Here is a 19,542-nt window from a genome sequence, read left to right as displayed (position 1 = left end):
TAAGAAACGAGATCCATTTGACAATATTCAGACCTTAAATGCAAAATTTGATGTTCAAAGAAGTTTTGAGAAATTCCATTGATTTTGAGGTTTAATTCGATGTTCATGATGTTATTTAGGCAATTTGATCACCAGGATAAGTTCATATGGTGTTATTGAGTTAGTACGTATGTTTAGTTTGGAGCCCCGAGGGCTCGGATGAGTTTCGGAAGGTTTTGAACTCATAAAAAGTTGTAGGTTTTTCAGTTCTGGTATTTTCTTCCTCGCGTTCGCGGGAGGACCCTCGCGAACGCGATGAGTTATTCACGCTGAAGGAAATTTCCTTCTACGCGAACGCGAGACCCAGGTCGCGAACGCGAAGCTTTGGAGGGTCTTCCCTTCGCGAACGCGAGCCTGGTATCGCGAACGTGAAGGCTTATGAGCCTGGGCAGGGGGAGGGGTATTATACATACGCGAACGCGACCACCTGGACGCGAACGCGAAGGCTCGAGGAGTTAGTGCTCCACAAACGCGAGCCCATTTCCGCGAACGCAAAGGTCTCTCAGGCCTAGCTCATCGCGAACGCGATGAGCTTGTCGCGAAAGCATAGACCAAATTCGCCCAGTTATTTTAAGTTCAAAAACAGAATGCATTACAGGAACTTCACCATTTTTCATAAACTTCATCTTCTCCACACCTCTTGGGCGATTTTTGAAGAGGAACTTCACCATAGCTTCATAGGTATGTAATCCTAAGCTCGTTTTCTTTTATTTTTATCAATACCCACTAGAATTCTAGTCCTAAATCATGAGATTAAGGGTAGAAAATTAGGGATTTGGGTAGAGTTAGGGCTTTTTGATTATTTGGGAATTTGACCTCGTTTTGGGGTCAATTTTAAAATAAATTATATATTCGGGCTCGTGGGTGAATGGTTGATCGGGTCTTAGTCCGAACCTCGTGTTTTGACCAAGCGGGCCTAGGGTCGATTTTTGACTTTTTGGGAAGAATGATTAGAAAGCTATAATTAAGCATTGGAATTGGATTGTTTAGCATTTATTGATGTTATTAAGTCGATTATGTCTAGATACAACTGATTTGGAACTAAATTCAAAAGGAAAAGCGGTGTTTGAGGTTTGAGTTGGCCGTGGAAGTTCGAGGTAAGTGTTTGGTCTAACCTTAGCTTGAGGGATTAGGAGTTGTGTCCTATTTGCTACTTGTTTCTTGTTGAGTATGACATATAGGCATGGTGATGAGTATCTATACGTTGGTGTCGAGCATGACCGTGAGTCTTGAATTGTAATTTAATGTGTTCTAAAATAATACTACGGATACTTTAATTGATGATTCTCGGTATTGAGCAAGGATTAAGATTTTTCTCGTGGAAATTACTTATGATTGAGTATTGGTGTTAGCTGAGATGCTAGATGTTGGAATAAGATTGGTTATAGTTGTTTCTCCCTTGCCGGGACGTATTTGACGGTCGAATCCCTTGCCTGGATAGTATAGTTCTTTGTTGATCCCTTGCCGGGACTCTTGGTATGATTGTTGTTAAATGTATAGATATAGGTCGGGTTGCACGCCGCAACAATGTTATATTGGATCAGGTTGCACACCGCAACAATGATATAAATGGATCGGGTTGCACACCGCAATAATATTATATTGGATAGGGTTGCACGCCGCAACAATGATATACATGGATCGGGTTGCAAGCCGCAACAATATTATATTGGATTGGGTTGCACGTTGTAACAATGATACAGCTGGATCGGGTTGCACGCCGCAACAATGTTAAATGATAGGGATTGGGTTGAGCGCCGCAACAGTGTTATTATTGTTTTGTTGTTGATCTTGAATTGTTCTCTTATATTTCTCTAAATTTTCTGTTGGATTTGATATTTCCCCCGCATCATGCACCCCCCTCCCATCTTTAATTGTTTATTCCTGTTTTATTTTCCGCTGTATATTACATAACTACACAGGTTTATCTGGGGTCTGGTCATAGTCTCGTCACTACTTTGCCGGGGTTAGGCCAGACACTTACCAGCACATGGGGTCGGTTGTGCTGATGCTACACTCTGCACTATGTGCAGATCCCGGAGCAGCTCTTAGACTATAGCATACCGGTGGCTGCCTTCAGTCCAGCTAGAGATCCCGAGGTAGTCCTACAGGCGTCCGCAGGCCCGACGTTCTCTTCTATCTTATTATGTACTCTGTTTTTATTGATTTCGAAATAGATTGTATTTCTTTCAGACATTTGATGTAGTAATCTTTGTCGGTCCGTGATATTGTGACGCCGAATTCCGGGTAGAGACGTATGTTGGCATTGTAGTACTGGCTTTGGTTATTTTTATCTGTTTAAGTCTTCCACTTGTTATATTTATCGTTAATATTCAATGTTGATTACCTGTTAATCTAAATTGTTAAAAAGGACTAAAAGTTGAAAGAGTTAGTGATTCTTTGTTGCGCGGCTTGCCTAGCTTCCACAAGTAGGAGCCATCACGACTCCCGATGGTGGAAATTCCGGGTTGTGACACTTATAATTTGCTGTTCTTACTATCCCACCTTGAGACTGTCATAGGCCGAGGTCAAGATTTAGCTTGTATACTAGTTTGACTTATTTTACTCTCTAATTTATCTATTTTATTTCTTAATTATCAATTGGTATTGGATTAAATCACATATCCTTAAAACAACAATATAAGTTTAATAGTGATTGTTCAGTGCTGATTATGATAACACACATTATTTCACGCTTGTTCTTGTCAAGAATTTTTGCTTTCAGGTTAAAACAAGTCAAACTCACAAAACACACCCGTACATGGTGACGATGGCCTCAGGTTTCACGCAGAAAATGACAATGTAATTGCTCTAGGAGCTAGGGTGCCACTGGTTAACCTTGGGGGAGTACCGATTGCCGATCAAGTTGATGTCAGTTCGCACATCGCTTTGAATACGGACTTAGGCGTGAACCCTGAAGGGAGTGTGCGTAGGGAAGGCCAATCTGGTGGCCAAGGAACACAGGACGTTGGAGACGAGGGAGTTAGTCTCTAGGTAATATTCGAGATGCTACATGCTCAATAGGCCGCTATTGCTCAGCTTCAAAGTCAATATAGAACTCCGAGTGTGGTGAGCCAGAAATTACTCGCTGTACCGAGCCAACTCCAGAGAGGTCGAATGGAAACGGATCAGGGACTGATCCTACAATTATAAAAATACTCGAGGAGCTCACTAAAAGAATTGAGTCGGAAGAGAAGAAAATTGAAGATAACGTTAAAAAGTGAAAAACATACAACTCCAAAGTTGATCAGATATGGAGGGCACCCCCGATCCTAAAGGGGTTGGATTCAAAAAAGTTCGTGCAGAAACCTTTTCCTCATAGTACGGCTCTAAAGCCCGTTCTTAAGAAGTTCCGTATGTCGGATATACCTAAATACAACGGGACCACCGACCCTAATGAACATATCACTTCATACACGTGTGGAATAAAGGAAAATGACTTAGAAAATGATGAGATCGAGTCCGTTTTGCTGAAACAATTTGGGGAAACTTTGTCAAAGGGAGCAATGATTTGGTATCACAACTTGCCACCAAATTCCATCGACTCATTCGCCATGTTAACAGATTCTTTCGTGAAGGCACACGTCGGGGTCATAAAGGTCGCAACAAGAAAATCGGATATTTTCAAAAAAGACAAAGGGATAATGAAATGCTGAGGGAGTTTGTATCCCGATTTCAAACGGAACGCATGGAGTTGCCACCGGTCATAGATGATTGAGCCATTCAAGCTTTCACCCAAGGGTTGAATGAGTGGAGTTCGATAGCATCACGTCAGTTGAAACAAAATTTGGTCGAGTACCCAGCAGTAACTTGGGCAGATGCGCACAATTGATATCAATTGAAGATCAGGTTCAAGGGCGACCAATTAGGAGCCCCTTCTGGTTCAGTACATCCAAACAGGTTGGCAGTTAAAACCCCAAAGGACGTCAACAGGGAGCCAAGGTTGAATAGAGAACGATATCAACTATATCCCACAGATCGAAGGAACAATGGTGCAGGACGCAATCCCTCCCGGAATGATCGAAGAAGTGATCGGGGACAAAATTCTCAGGTGCTTATGAGCAAAGGTGGTTTTGATAAGCATGCCGATCCCGTAAAGGCACATCGGTTATAGGAATATAAATTTAGCGTCGATACATCAGACATTGTATCGGCAATTGGAAGGATCAAAGATGTCACGCCCCAAACCTAGGGGCGAGACTGACACCTGGTGCCTCACCTATCCTTGCATACCAACTTGTGACTAAAGAACTCTAAACATATGATGTCATACTTTGGACATGGGCCACATTGAAAGACAACTACGAATGCTGACTAAATATCAATTTAAAGCTGGGCCGACAAGGCCGTCATAACTACTACAGCTGACAAATCAACCAAATATACCTACAAGGCCTGCAAGCCCAATATACTGTACTAACTGACATGATATGTCTACAAGCCTCTACTGATGGATATACTGTGATAGGAATAACTCCCAGACCTACTCATAACATACATATATATATGTAAGATGTACATAGGTTCTAGACCCGACAACTCTGAAAGGCATGGAGCTTACCGATCAAGATGAACTCGAGCAACACTTAATGATGAGGTCTACCCTTCTGTCTGTCTGAACTTGCATGCACGAAATGCAGTGTCCCCAGAAAGGGACATCAATACGAAATAATGTACCGCGTATGTAAGGCAATATACTGAAAGCTGAAACTGAGCTGATAATATAATAAGTGAAAGTAATTGGGAGTCAAAGATAATCTGAAGATATGCTTACCTGCTGATACTGACTCAACTCTCTCAATATAGTAAGTAAAATAGTTGTCCGACCTTATAAGGCTCGGTATGTATATAACTGCTCTGTCGTAGTAGGCTCGCTCATAGGCGCTCAGCCATACTAGGCTCTGTATCTCGACCAACTAGGCTCGCTCATAGGCACTCGGCCACAGTAGGCTCGGTATATAACTTACCATCTGATCAGAGGTTACCCAGTAGGGGCCTACCCATCGATTATAGCTCGATGGTAATGAAAATAATGTAATACTGTATATATAGACTCTATACTCTCATGATTGGAAGAAGAAAATACTCAAATGAATATGAAGTCCCAATAAAGAAAATATTGTAACTTGCGAGACTAGCAAAATATACGTAAATTCCGGGATATGAATTTTTCTTTATGCCTCGTTATCAAACTCTTGTAATTATAAGATTATGCCAAAATGAAGGAAGGGCTTAGCCTTAACATAAATGGGGTAGGAAAAAATCTGTATAATGTTCTTGGAAAATATTGCACCGTACTCCTTTAGAACCGCAAAATATTACGTTGCTAAGGTTCTAATAATTCTCATTAGATTTCTTTTGGTTGCAAGAATTCACGTTTTTCTTTTGTGGGAAATTGGCTATTGCTAATGTTTTGATCCAATTCACAATTTACCTATAAGCTTATAAGAATCACAATGACAAATTTCCATCACAAATCATGTTCTTACCTATTTACAACTTATAAGAATTTCTTATAAGTTGGATTGGAAAGAGAATGCTGGATTGGAAAGAGAATGGTTGAATAGGAAATTGGTTTGAAATGGTTGGATTGGAAAGAGAATGTTGCTGGCTTAAATTGATTAAGCACCTTCATATTGGATACTAATTGAAACAATTATAAAGATGACTAACATAGTCATCTTTCCATGTTTTTGAGAGCTAATGCATAGTCCTTGTGTCCTTCTTATTCAATTGCCCAAAACAAGAGTCGTTAGATCCTTTTCCATTTGCTTTCATGTGGGAGGTTTGTCCTTATCCAAAAGTTTTTAATTAATCCACCACTAGTTATTAATTAACTAGGTAATGTCCCATTACCCAATAATTAACCAATTACCCACATAATTGAGAATTATTTCCACTTATTTAAAATACTATTTACTTTTCACATACCTTATACACCTTACTATCATGGTCATGTGGTACCTCGTATGACACTAGTCCATAAATACCGAGTATTTTAGCTCGGGTCGTATTTTATCCCAACATGCCAAACTTGGACGAAAATCATTTTCTTTGACTTGATTCCCCTATCACCTTTACGAATTTACTTATCACTTATTGAAATAGCATAATACTTAAAATCTCAAAATAATCCAATTCCTGAACTTACATCGATTAACTTACAACGAAACTTTAACATACAAAAATGCGGGATGTAACATCATTCCTCCCTTTGGAACATTCGTCCTCGAATGTTGACTGGTGCTCTTATCATTTTCATAACCTATGTCTTCCGAATACTTTATTACTCTCCTTTCCATCTAGGCAACTGTTCTGTGATTAAATCCAATGTTCAGAGTATTCCTCCCTTTAGGCCTCTTTCTCACACCACGACTTATGGTCAGAATCCTTCCAGTCTCGTAACTGTTGCTACCTTCTATCATGAAGCCTGTACGACTCTGACCTTGTAAGTGTGCTTATGCGTCTCTTCTCTCCTTTTTCCCCCAGCTTTTAGCCAATTTCTAGGCCTTACTTTGTAAACATATACAAAGCTTAATAAGATGTCTCTCTGGGCATCTATAGGTATACTGAAGTTTTTCGCTCGGTACCTTATAGAACTTGCGAATATTGCTATATCTTATTTCATAGACCTAGTTATCCATTCTTATGACTTTACTACATCTATGTAGGTCATACCATACCATATTTCTTGCTTCGATTTATCATTACTAAGGTCTGCAACCAACCTCTGGTTACTCTCGTTGCTTATCCTTAAGACTGATGGTCTAATTTCATCTCACACTGTTGAACTTTCATCTACCTATTGTTGATTCACCTTAATGTTGATACATCATCTACCACTGATAACTTGATCTCTTATGTAACAACGTTGCTAGGGCTCGCGTCTCATTAGGGATATCCGGAATAATTAAATTGATCCACCTAGGGGTGATACTATACTTTCATAATCGTACTTTATAGCATCCCAGTATGACTCACCTTATATGGGTATTTTAGTCCCTTACAATTCATGAAATCCTCTTCAGGTCATTACTCAATCGAAGTCCCAAATGTTACCCTTTATCTATCACAATTATGCCTTATTCCACTACCAGGGCAGCATTCCATCTCTTCTAAATGCTACTAGTCTTAGACTCCTTTTGAGTTCATTCTGGCTATACTGAGCCTTATATAATTTAGAGAACCCATCAGCTCTCTCTCATTTTCGTGGGCTTAATCACGAGGCTTATCCATTCTCGTCACCTTCTCACTCGCCCTTTCTTATCCTTACTCATGTCTTCCTACAATCTTGTCGCTCTATCATACTTTATCTTGCGACCCATACATATCCATTTATACTGCTCGCAACCTTCATTCAACTTATTTGCACCCTAGATTTCCTTATGTTATTGTTGAACGTTAAGCGAGACATCACATCATCTCAAACTCTTCTTTACTCTTTTAACTAGACCTCTCAATACCTAGAAACCATAGGCTGGAAGATATGCCACTAATGAAACCTCTATCCTTCCTGGATACTGAATCCCCGCGCTTTTAGCCTTTTATCCAAAGTATGGACTATTCACACTCTTCTGCATTTGAGTATCTCGTACGTTGTTCATTTTTACCTTACCACTTTAAAATCTTGCATCATATCTTCTATCTCTTTCATGACCTCTGATAACTAGGGATTCTAGCCTATTTTATGCTCCTTTTTGCTTAGGTTTTAGATTAAAAGTATGTGCAAGTATTTCCGAAAGCTAACTTATTGTGCTTGTTTGTAGTGTTTGGTCAAAAAGAGACAAGTAAGTCATAACCAACTCATAAAGGAGTGAAACCTGCACAAGTTCAAAGCTGAGTCAAAAGGGCGCTGACGGCGAAGAAATAGAAGCGGACGCGGAGGGTCCACCACTGAGGTGGTCTTAACTACGCTCTCATCGGTAGCAAGGTTTAGAGAGTCAGTTTTTGAGCTTAACAGTCAACCGTTTCCTGTGGTGAAATTACGCGGCAATGGTATCATCTAACGCAGCCGCGGTCCAATTCTCGCCCTCAGCGGAATCAAGATTCAGAGAACTATAGTTTGGAGCTCAAATTGAAAGGCGCGGTCCATGATAATATTTCGCATCCGTGGTTGAAGGAGCACTGAGGCAGTTGTTTTTCCGCTCCCAGCGGACTCAAGTTCAGATCTAGCTCAGAAGAGAAGAACCGCGGTCCGCGCTTTCTTTTCTGCGGCCGCGGAAGTCATAGCGCTGATGTGACGTGTTTTCCGCTGTCAGCAGAATCTCCGTAGGGGCAACTTTGTCTGAAAAATTTAGCTGTGTATAAATGGTTCTTTTTCAGATTTTTAGGGCATCTGTTGTTTGTAGAGCACGTGAACAACCGCTTTTTGCTTTTTAGAATAATTTTAGAACATCTTTAGCAATTAATCTTAGATTTTACTCTTGTAATTAGTTTTTATGGATTATATTTCATCTCCATCTTTTATTTCTTCTTTGATTATGAGTAGGTAAACCCATTAGCTAGGGTTGTGGCCCAACCCTTGTGTGGGTATTTAGTGGGTCTTCAATTTTAGGGCGTAAATATTTATGGGTCAATGATATTTAGCTTGATTCATGCTTTAATTGTTGAATTGGTGGTTGCAAACACTGATTTGTGCCTTTTTGACTTAGGCTCTTCTCGAGAAAGAGAGACTAAGTCTAGGAAAATTCAGGCTAATAAGGAATTGGAGTGCATTCAAAAGATTGATAGCCTCAATTAAAGGGTTAAACCTAGAGATAGTAATACCTGACTTGAGCCAATTTTGCTTGCATTGTTTAAACACCCAATTGGGCTTGAGAAAGCCAATTACGGCAAAGTCACTCAAATTACCGAGAGGTATAGAGTGAGTAATTATGTGCAATGGTTATATTATGATACCAATTATAACAAGCCTGCCCTAAGTTTTTGAACCCGTTAGATACTTACCTAGGTATAGGTTACTTCTCTAGTGCCTTTTTACCAATTAAGAAAACCCTTACAAATATATCATACTTAGCTTATTTTCATTCTTCATTTGTGTTCAAAGTAGAATAGTAACCAAAACAAATCATTATTGGAAGTGCAATTAAGAACATCACACATAGCTAGATTAGATAGAAACCCAATTCCAAACTAATATTAGCTCTCTGTGGATTCGATCCCGACCTTTCGGGTAAAAGCTGCATCGACCACTCTTGCCATTCTGTAGTGGTACAGGGTTGGAGCCGATCACTTTTTGGCGCCGTTGCTGGGGAGCTAAATGGTTTTGGCTATCTATCTGACTAGTTTTGTGTCTTGTTTTTCTTTCCTTCTATTTTACTAACTTGTGTGAGTCAATTGATTCAGGTACAAAATGGCAAACAATGATCCTCTTGGAAATGTTCTCCTGGGGGAAGAGGTAGATGATAATGGTGAAGATGAGGTGCCTTTAGTACCTCAAGGACAAAGAAGTGGCCGCCAGGACAATGAAAACATTCCAGACCCTCCCCCAGCTCCTCCAAGAGTGGCTCCTCGGGTGCTTCTAAACGAAGGGTATCCAAGTGCAATTGTCTCACCTCGAATCTAGGCGGGCAATTTCTAGATTAAAAATGTGATGTTGACTTTATTGGAGCAACGAGGGTACTTCAAATGTGCTCCCCATTAGAGTGCATATAAACATCTAAAGGGTTTTGTGGATACCTGTTGGGGAAGCAAACAGATAAATGTGTTAGAGGATGCATTGAGATTGAGATTGTTCCCCTTTTCACTTAGAGGGAAAGCTTTAGACTGTCTCGAAAGACTTCCCAACCATTCCATCACTACGTGGGATGAGTTGGCCGACACGTTTATAGTTAAGTTTTTCTCGACGGGGCATATAAAACATTGAGAGATGAGATTTTGGCCTTCAAACAGGAACCTAATGAACCACTTCATGAGATCTGGGAGAGATATCAGACAATGGTGAAAAAATGTTCGAACAATAACATGACCGAAGCAATGATCCAGCAAACATTCTACCGTAGCATTAACACGACCAATCAGTGTATAGTGAACCAACTAGCAAGGGTGTGGGGGGGGGGGGAATTTATGAACACACCTTATGCTGAGGCGTGTGAGATATTGGATGAGATGGCAGATACTTCCTCAGCTTGGAAAAGTCGAGCTAATGTGCCACAGGGTGATCCCACTATTATTCACCTGCACAAAGAGCTTCACGCCTATGGCCAGGCAATAGCAGAGTTAGCTACAACAATGAACCAGTTGGCAAAAGCCAATTGCAACAAGTTCAAGCGCCGAGACAAGTAAATGCTTTGGAAGGTGTAAACATGTTGGTCAATAAGAGGCGACAAAGAGGTCAACAAGATCAAGGAAGTCCAGATCAATATGAGTAGGGTAGCAGTGGTTTCAACCAAGATGATGGGTATGATGAGCAAAGTGAAGAAGTTCAGTATGTGAACAATTACCAAGGACAAAGGAGCAATGTTCCTAACCAACAACAATAGTGGAGATCCAAGGAAACTAGGGAATCAAAACCAACAGGGAAATAGCAACTGGGGAACAACAATCAGAATTGGGGCAACCAGGGAAACTGGAGTGGCAACAACAGTAATTGGGGAGGAAACAACAACCAATGAGGTTGGAATAATGGCAATCAAGAGAATCGGGGGCAAGGCTTTCAAAGACCTCCGATGTATCAACAACCAAGCAACACACCTCCATTTCTGTCCCAAGGTCCTAGCTCATCAAACAATGCGATGGGAAGGATCAAGATGATGTTTGAACAAATGATAAAAAGAATACCGACTCTGATGCCTATTTGGCACCCCATAATACATCAAACCGAAACTTGGAGGTTCAACTTGGCCAGATTTCGCAATCTTTGAATACTCGCCCTAAGGGAGCTCTACCTAGTGATACGGTAGTAAACCTGAAGGGTGGGAACAATACCAGACATGCAATGGTGCTGATCACAAGAAACGGTAGAGGTGGTGAAGTGAATACCTCCAAGCAAAAGGAAGTAGTGAGTGATGAGGTTGAAGTACAAGATGATAATGTTCCTATAGTTGATGAGCAAGTTAGTGAAGAGAATTTGAATGCTGAAGTGAGAATTGATATTCATGATAATGAGGTGGAGACTCAAAATGATGTGAACCCGTCTAGGGAACACGTAATAGACATACCGGAAATGGTAGTGTCCAAGGCTAAGGCTCCCTTGCCAAGGCCTCCTCCACCTTTCCCTCAAAGACTTACGAAGCAAAAGAATGAAAACCAATTTAATAAGTTTATTGAGATGATGAAAAGCTTGTCGATCAATGTTCCTTTGGTGGAAGCTCTTGAGCAAATGTTGGGTTAAGCTAAGTTTATGAAAGACTTGGTGACTAAAAAGAGATCTATGGATTGTGAGACCATCAAAATTACTCATCAAGTAAGTGCAGTTGTGCACTCGATGGCTCCAAAGCTTGAAGATCCCGACTCTTTCACCATTCCATGTACCATTGGGAGTGCGGATTTTGCAAAGGCATTGTGTGATTTGGGAGAAAGTATAATTTGATGCCTTACTCTGTATTCAAAACATTGGGTATTGGTCAACTGAGACCTACTTCAATGAGATTGCAAATGGCGAATAGAACAATGAAAAGGCCGCTTGGTATTATTGATGATGTTCTTGTCCGGGTTGACAAGTTTATTTTGCCTGCTGATTTTGTGATTCTTCACTACGAAGTAGACTATGAGGTGCCGATAATCTTGGGAAGGCCTTTCCTTGAGACAAGGAAGGCATTGGTTGATGTGGAAGCAGGGGAGCTTACCTTCCGAGTGGGTGACAAAAAAGTTGTCTTTCATGTGTATAAATCAATGAGGCAACTAAATAGAACTGAAGTTTGCTCTTTTGTGGATCTTGTAATGGAGGTGATAGTTGATGATACTAGTGCCATGATCAATGTGGAGGATTCTTTAGAAGCGGTATTGTTGAACCTTGATGTGAATGAGGATGAAGGTAGGGTGGAGTGTGTCAATGCCTTGCACGGAATGGATTCTTATTCTGATGAGCCCTGCAAGCTTTCTTTGGATCTTGAGAATAGAAAGACTCCGCCAATAAAGCCCTCAATTGAGGAACCTCCCGTTTTGGAGTTGAAGCCTTTGCCTTCATACCTCAGGTATGAATTCTTGGGCCCTAGTTCAACTTTACATGTTATTTTTTCTTCTTGTCTTACTAATGTGCATGTAGATGCCACACTGGAGGTGCTCCAAAGAAGGAAGAAGGCAATTGGATAGACTTTAGCTGATATTCGGGGAATAAGCCTCACCTTTTTCATGCACAAAATTATACTTGAAGATGATTCCAAGCCCTCCATGGAACATTAAAGGAGTTTGAACGAGGCTATACAAGAGGTTGTTAAAAAGGAGGTGATCAAGTAGCTAGATGCAAGGGTTGTGTGCCCTATCTCGGATAGTTCTTGGACTTCACCGGTGCAATGTGTGCCGAAGAATGGTAGTATGACTGTGGTCACCAATGAGCAGAATGAGTTGATTCCTACCAGGACTGTCACCGGATGGAGGGTGTGCATGGACTACAGAAAGCTGAATAAAGTGACCCGCAAAGATCATTTTCCATTGCCCTTTCTTGACCAGATGCTGGATAGACTTGCTGGACGTGCCTTTTACTGCTTTTTGGATGAGTACTCAAGTTACAACCAGATTTTGATTGCTCTAGAAGACCAGGAGAAAACCACCTTCACATGTCCGTATGACACCTTTGCATTTTCTAGGATTCCATTTGGTTTGTGTAATGCACCAGCTACCTTTCAGCGGTGTATGATGGCTATATTTACTGACATAGTGGATGACTTCTTGGAAGTGTTCATGGATGATATCAGTATTGTGGGTGACTCTTTTGAAGAATGCTTGGGTAATCTTTACAAAGTTTAGCCCAATGTGAGGGGACAAATCTAGTGCTTAACTAGAAAAAAATGTCACTTTATGGTCGAGGAGGGCATTGTCCTCGGCCATAAGATCTCAAAGAACGGGATAGAGGTGGACAAGGCAAATATTGAAGTGATTTCAAAGCTTCCTCCTACTACTTCAGTCAAGGGGGCTAGGAGTTTTCTTGGGCATGCGGGGTTCTACCGAAGATTCATCAAAGACTTTTCTAAGGTAGTGAATCCTTTGTGCAAATTATTGGAAAATGATGCAAAGTTCGTGTTTAATGATGAATGCATGAAAGCTTTTGAACTTCTCAAGTACAAATTGACAACCACTCCCATTTAATGAAGGGTTCTATTGTTTCAAGAGTTTGACCTTGAGATTGTTGATCGAAAAGGGTGTGAAAACTAAGTGGCGGACCACTTGTCCCGCTTGGAGGAGGATGGGAGGCCCCGTGATAGCCTCGAAATTAATGATTCATTCTCTGATGAGCAACTCCTCTCCATATCTATGAATAACATGCCTTGGTTCACGGATGTTGCCAACTTTCTTGAGACTTGTATTGTTCTGTGTGAGCTCTCTTATAACCAAAGGAAGAAGCTTAAACGGGATAGCTTGGAATACTACTCGGATGAGCCTTATTTGTTAAAAATTTGTAATGATGGTGTGATCCGGAGATGTGTTCCGAAAGAGGAGCAAATGAGTATTCTTGATGCTTGTCATTCCTCTCCCTACGGTAGTCATCATGGTGGGGTGAGAAAAACTTCAAAGGTTCTTAGTTGTGGTTTTTATTGGCCTACATTTTACAAGGATGCGGGTGATCTTGTGAAGAGATGTGATGAGTGTCAGAGAGCTAGTGGAATTTCAAAGAAGGATGAAATGCCTCTTACTACTATTCTTGAGGTTGACATATTTGACGTGTGGGGCATTGACTTCATGGGACCTTTTGTGAGTTCATGTAGCAACGCGTACATTCTGGTGGCCGTTAATTATGTTTCCAAGTGGGTTGAGGCCGTGGATTTACCCAACAACGAGGCCCGGAGTGTGGTGGCTTTTCTCAAGAAGAATATCTTTACTCAGTTTGACACTCCTAGAGCAATCATCAGTGATGGGGGTTCTCATTTCTGCAATAAGGTATTTGACACTTTGCTTGCAAAGTATGGTGGAAATCTCAAGGTTTCAACCTCTTACCATCCTCAGGATAGTGGGAAAGTTGATGTCTCTAACAGGGAGATAAAAAGCATATTATAAAAAAGACTGTCAATGCAAATAGGGCTGACTGGTCAAAGAAACTGGATGATGCTTTGGGGGCTTACATGACTGCTTACAAGACTCCGATTGGTATGTCTCTGTACTGGTTGGTATTTGGGAAAGCTTCCCATTTGCCAATTGAGTTAGATCACAAGACCATGTGGGCTTTGAAAAAGTTAAATCTTAAATGGGATATAGCAGCAAATCTCCGGGTAGAGCAACTCAATGAGTTTGATGAGTTCTGATTTCATGGCTATTCCAGCTCGTCCTTGTATAAGGACAAGATGAAGTACTTATATGACAAATATGCGTAGAGAAAGGAATTCAATGAGGGTGACTTGGTTCTTTTATTCAATTCTCGGTTACGACTATTTTCGGGAAAGCTCAAATCAAAATGGAGTGGTCCTTTTGAGGTGGTGCATGTAACTCCATTTGGTGCTCTTGATTTGAAAAACAGAAATGGTGAAATCTTTTAGAGTTAATGGGCACAGAGTGAAGCACCATCTTGGCAAGTTTGATGACAGCCACGTGGTGGCCATGATCCATCTCAAATGATTGATGGTAACCTGCGTCGTGTCGCGATGTTAAATCAGGCGCTTCTTGGGAGACAACCCATATGTTTTTCTTCTTTTTTGATTTTCTTCTTAGTGTAGGATTTGTTTTGGACTAACTGGTTGTGATATGTGTGTAGGAATATTTGATGTAGTGCAGGACAAAGCTGACAAATTTGGCAAAGTCTGTAGTTGGACTGCTGACAGCACTCCATTTTTCACAGTCAGCGGTGGCCAGTTCGCGGAGGCATAATTTGGTAGTGGACGGGGGCTTGAAAAGTCTAAAATGAGACTTTACTGAAGTTTCGTCCATGTTCGCGGAGGACTTTTCACGGTTAGCAGTGCAAGACCGCGGTCGCGCCCCATTTTACGCTCTCAGCGGTATTCTTAAACCATCAGCCTTTCTGTAAGTCAAACATGCAGACTACGGTAAAATTTCGCGGCCACGCCAGGTGAGCTTTGTGGGTCCCAGGGTACTTTTTATAATAGACGGTCCTACTACCTTTTACCCTTTTCGATCTCTGAATTCTCAAGCTTAATTATTACTGTTCACCCAAGCCCTAATCCGCACAAACACAAAATTAAAGTCCATTTTCATCACTCATTTCACAACTGGTAATTTCACTTACTCATTGTTCTTCAATTTGTACTTGTCTTTCTTTTATTTGTTAGTTTCTATTTCTTCGTTCTCTTTTCTTTTAATTTTAACTTAGGATTCATTAGTGTTAAATAAATTATGCTTAAATAGTTAGGGTTGATTAATTAATACCTAGTTGGGGTTAATAGTATAGATGATATCCGCTAATAGCAAGAAAAATTAAATCCCTAGGTTGCTTAGTTTGTTATTGAATTCCGCTGCCGCGGATGTATTTCCGCGGTCATCGTTCATATGCAAAAATCTGAGTTTGGGAAGTTTTGAATACCGCGGTTAGCGTGTTACGCCCCGCAATATTATGTCGATATAACGTCCCGTAGTATTATATTACGATGATGTTACGCCCTGCAGTATTATGTTATGATGATGTTATGCCTTGCAGTATCACATTACGATGATGTTACGCTTCGCAGTATTAAATTACGATGATGTTGCACCCTGTAGCATTGCATGTTGAATTTGTCGTAAGGTAATTGACATCAATCCAAGGAAAAGATTATTTGGAGATTAAAAAGATTATGCTATTTCAAACAAGTGATGAGTAAATTCATGAAGGTGAGAGGGGAAGCAAGCCAAAGAAAATGAATTTTCGTCCAAGTTTGCCATGTTGGGATAAAATACGGCCCAAGCTAAAATACCCGATATTTATGAACTAGTGCCATACAAGGTACCACATGACCATGATAGTAAGGTGTATAAGGTATGTTAAAAGTGAATAGTATTTTAAGTGATTTGATATAATCCTTAATTATGTGAATTATTGGATAATGGGGGAATTAACTAATTAATTAATAATTAGTGGTGGAATAATTAAAATCTTTGGATAAGATTCAATAATCCAAAACGTGGCAGCCACATGGAGATACATATGGTGACTCTAGAATTACATTGAATGGTGTCACATTTTAAAAAAAGTATGTGACACAAGTCTTGAATGGTGGGGCCACACCACCAAGACTTGAAATCAATTTATAATTTCAAATTAAAGATGTATTAAATCTATGTGAAAGGCTTCAGTAAGGTGAGCTTCATTTAGCAACGTGAGTTGCTTTAATCTTTCACTTAAACGAGACTTTGTAATGTTATAGCAACGAGATTTTGCGATTCTAAGGGAGTCTGGTACAACTTTTCTCAAGAATATCATATGTATTTTCCCCTACTTCGATCCGCCGTTATATGTTCTTTGCAAAAGACGTGTGTTAGAGGAATTATGAAGGGAATCGGTCCAGATATGTTAAGTCCATCCCTTCTTTCTTTTTGGCATGATCTATACGACATAAACAAAACGAAAAAATGCACAACTTCCATAAATGACTCTATTCATAGAAGTATTAGAGGTGCCAATATTCTTGAATTTCCATGTGTCATATTATTCTATCATCTGTTCGTGGGTCTAAAAAATACGTAAGTTGGTAAAGTTTATTTCATGATATTAATTAGAGACATAATGGTCTTATGACGTACCGAGAGATTTTATTAACGTATTTCATATGCATTTCATGCATTTATACATGCACATTTACCCATGAGCAGATGGCATTATATACGCATATATATGTATGTATATATATGTATATGGGATATGGGAAAGGTTACGGTGTTATATACGCACCACCACCTGATCAGTTGGTATACGTTGATAATTTGCCCACAGTGGCCGAGATGATATGACGGGATGCCCTCAGAGGCTGATGATGTTATGAAACATGTACCCATGCACGACATGACATTCATACGCATATGCATATGCATGACACTATAAGTATTTCATGATTTACAAAGTTTTTCAGACTTATAGGTCGATCTTTCATGTCTGTTATGTATTTATTCATGTGCCTTACATACTCGGTACATTGTTCGTACTAACATCCCTTTTGCCTGGGGACGCTGCATTTCATGCCCGCAGGTCCTGATAGACAGGTCGAGAGTCCTCCAAGTAGGCTATCGGCTCAACGGAAGGTGTTGGTGCACTCCATTTGCTCTGGAGTTCCTTTTTTGGTCAGTATAATTAGTACATATATTTATTGTTATGGCGGGACCCTGTCCCGACCTTTATGATATTATGTATTCTTAGAGGCTTGTAGACAGATGTCATGTATACGGATACTTGTATGGCCTTATCGGCCTATGTTTCGAGTATACGAAGAATCATGTCGGCCTTATAGGGCCGTACTTCATATGTATAAGTTTGTATTCCCTCATGCTTTACTCCGGTTCATTTATCTATAATAGAATGATATAAAAGATATGTTATGTTGGTACTCGGTTAAGAAAGGTATGGGGTGCTCGTCGCGGCCCATCGATTTGGGTCGTGACACACTGGTGGCTAATTCCGCTGATAGCGGGACTTTAGAATCAAAGGATGGGTAGTCTGATCCCCATGCCTCTATGGCCGCGGACCTTTTTCCACTCTCAACAGTTCTCATTCCACTACCACCCTTTTTTATCCGCTGTCAGCGGTTCTGAGAGTTGTTACACCACTGTCAATTGTTCATCTGTTTTTCTTTACTGTTTCTTTTAGCATACTAACGAGCTTTCACTGACTATGTATGCAACCAATAGTTAAAACAAAAGGTGGCAGTGTGATTTGTGCCAACCCTGCACTACTACAGAGTAGCGAGAGTGGTCGAAGTAGCTTTTACCCGAGAAGATCGGGATCGATTTCCACAGGGAGCTAGAAATGGGAATTGGGTTCCTATCTAAACTGGAGATGCGTAATTGCTCTTCCAAACATTATTGGTCTTTTGATTACTTCTAATATTATGCTAAATTAAGCTAAGTTAAGCTAAGAGTAAGATACTTGAAAGGTTGTCTAAATAGTTAAGAAGGCACTAGGGAAGTGACTTTCTCCTAGGTAGATACTTGACGGGTTCCCCAGTCTAAGGCTAGATTGTCATGTTGGCGATTATGATATAACCAATGCACTAAACTTCTCACTCTATACCTCTCGGTAGTTTGAGTGATTTTGCCCTAATTGACTTTCTCAAGACCAATTGGGTATGATAATTTGTGCAAGCAATTTAGGTTCAAGTCGGGTATCACTATCTCTAGATTTAACCCTTTAATTTGGGGCTTTCAATCTCTTGAATACATCTCAATTCCTTGTTGGACTAATTTTCCTAGACTCAAGTTCTCTTTCTCAAGAAGAACCCAAGTCAAATAGACATAAATTAGTGTTTGCAACCACTAATTCAACATGAAAAAGACAAATTATTTCAAATATCAAACACCCATAGACATTCAAGCCTTAAAACTCAAGACCCATTAAATACCCACACTAGGGTTGAGTCACAACCCTAGCTATTGGGTCTAGCTACTCATGATAATAGAAGAAAACAAAGAAATAGATGAAGAAAAACCCATAATATTTAATTACAAGCTAATACTTGAAGATTCAATGATGAAACTACTCTAAAATTACTCAAAATGGTTAAGACACCTTGTTCACGAGCGCAGCTCAATGTTAAAATACAACTGATGACCTAAAAATGGGAAAAAAACTATTTATACTAGGCCAAATTTTCTGGACAAAAATACCCCTGCGAGGGTAGTGCGGACCGCACAAAATCGTGTACGGCAGCAGTGAGGCTTCTTGTCTTTAAACTCTGCTCTCTGATCTTGGCCACCGCAGGCCGCACAAAATATACAACGGCCGCGGTAGCTTCTATTGCGGGTCTGCGCAAAAAGGACCGCAGACCGCATTGGCATTGATTCTCCAAAGTGGAAACTCTCTAAACTCTGTCTTATCGGACCGCACAATATCGAGTGCGGACGCGGTGAGGTCATTGAGGTCCGCACAAAATTCTTTGCGGCTGCAACGCTTGAGTTTCCAAAATTTAGCACTCTCCGAATCTCTTCACTGCGGACCGCACCAAATGGAGTGCGGCCGCACTGGACCTGTTGCACTGTACTTGAACTTGTTCTTGGTACTTGTGCATGTTTCACTCCTTTTTGAGCTGGTTTTGACTAATTGTCACCTTTTTGACCAAACCCTACAAGCAAGTACAACATGTAAGCCTTTGGGACAATTTTATACCCATTGTTAATCAAAACTCAAGTAACAAGGAGTGTAAAATGCATCATAATCCCTAGTTATCATAGTGACAAACAAAAAGGAAAAGCAGAGTCCTCCCGGGGTAGGGGACG

This window comes from Nicotiana sylvestris, chromosome 5 (assembly GCF_000393655.2).
Source record: "Nicotiana sylvestris chromosome 5, ASM39365v2, whole genome shotgun sequence".
NCBI classification, from domain to species: Eukaryota; Viridiplantae; Streptophyta; class Magnoliopsida; order Solanales; family Solanaceae; genus Nicotiana; species Nicotiana sylvestris.
Note: the sequence above shows the minus strand (reverse complement) of the source record.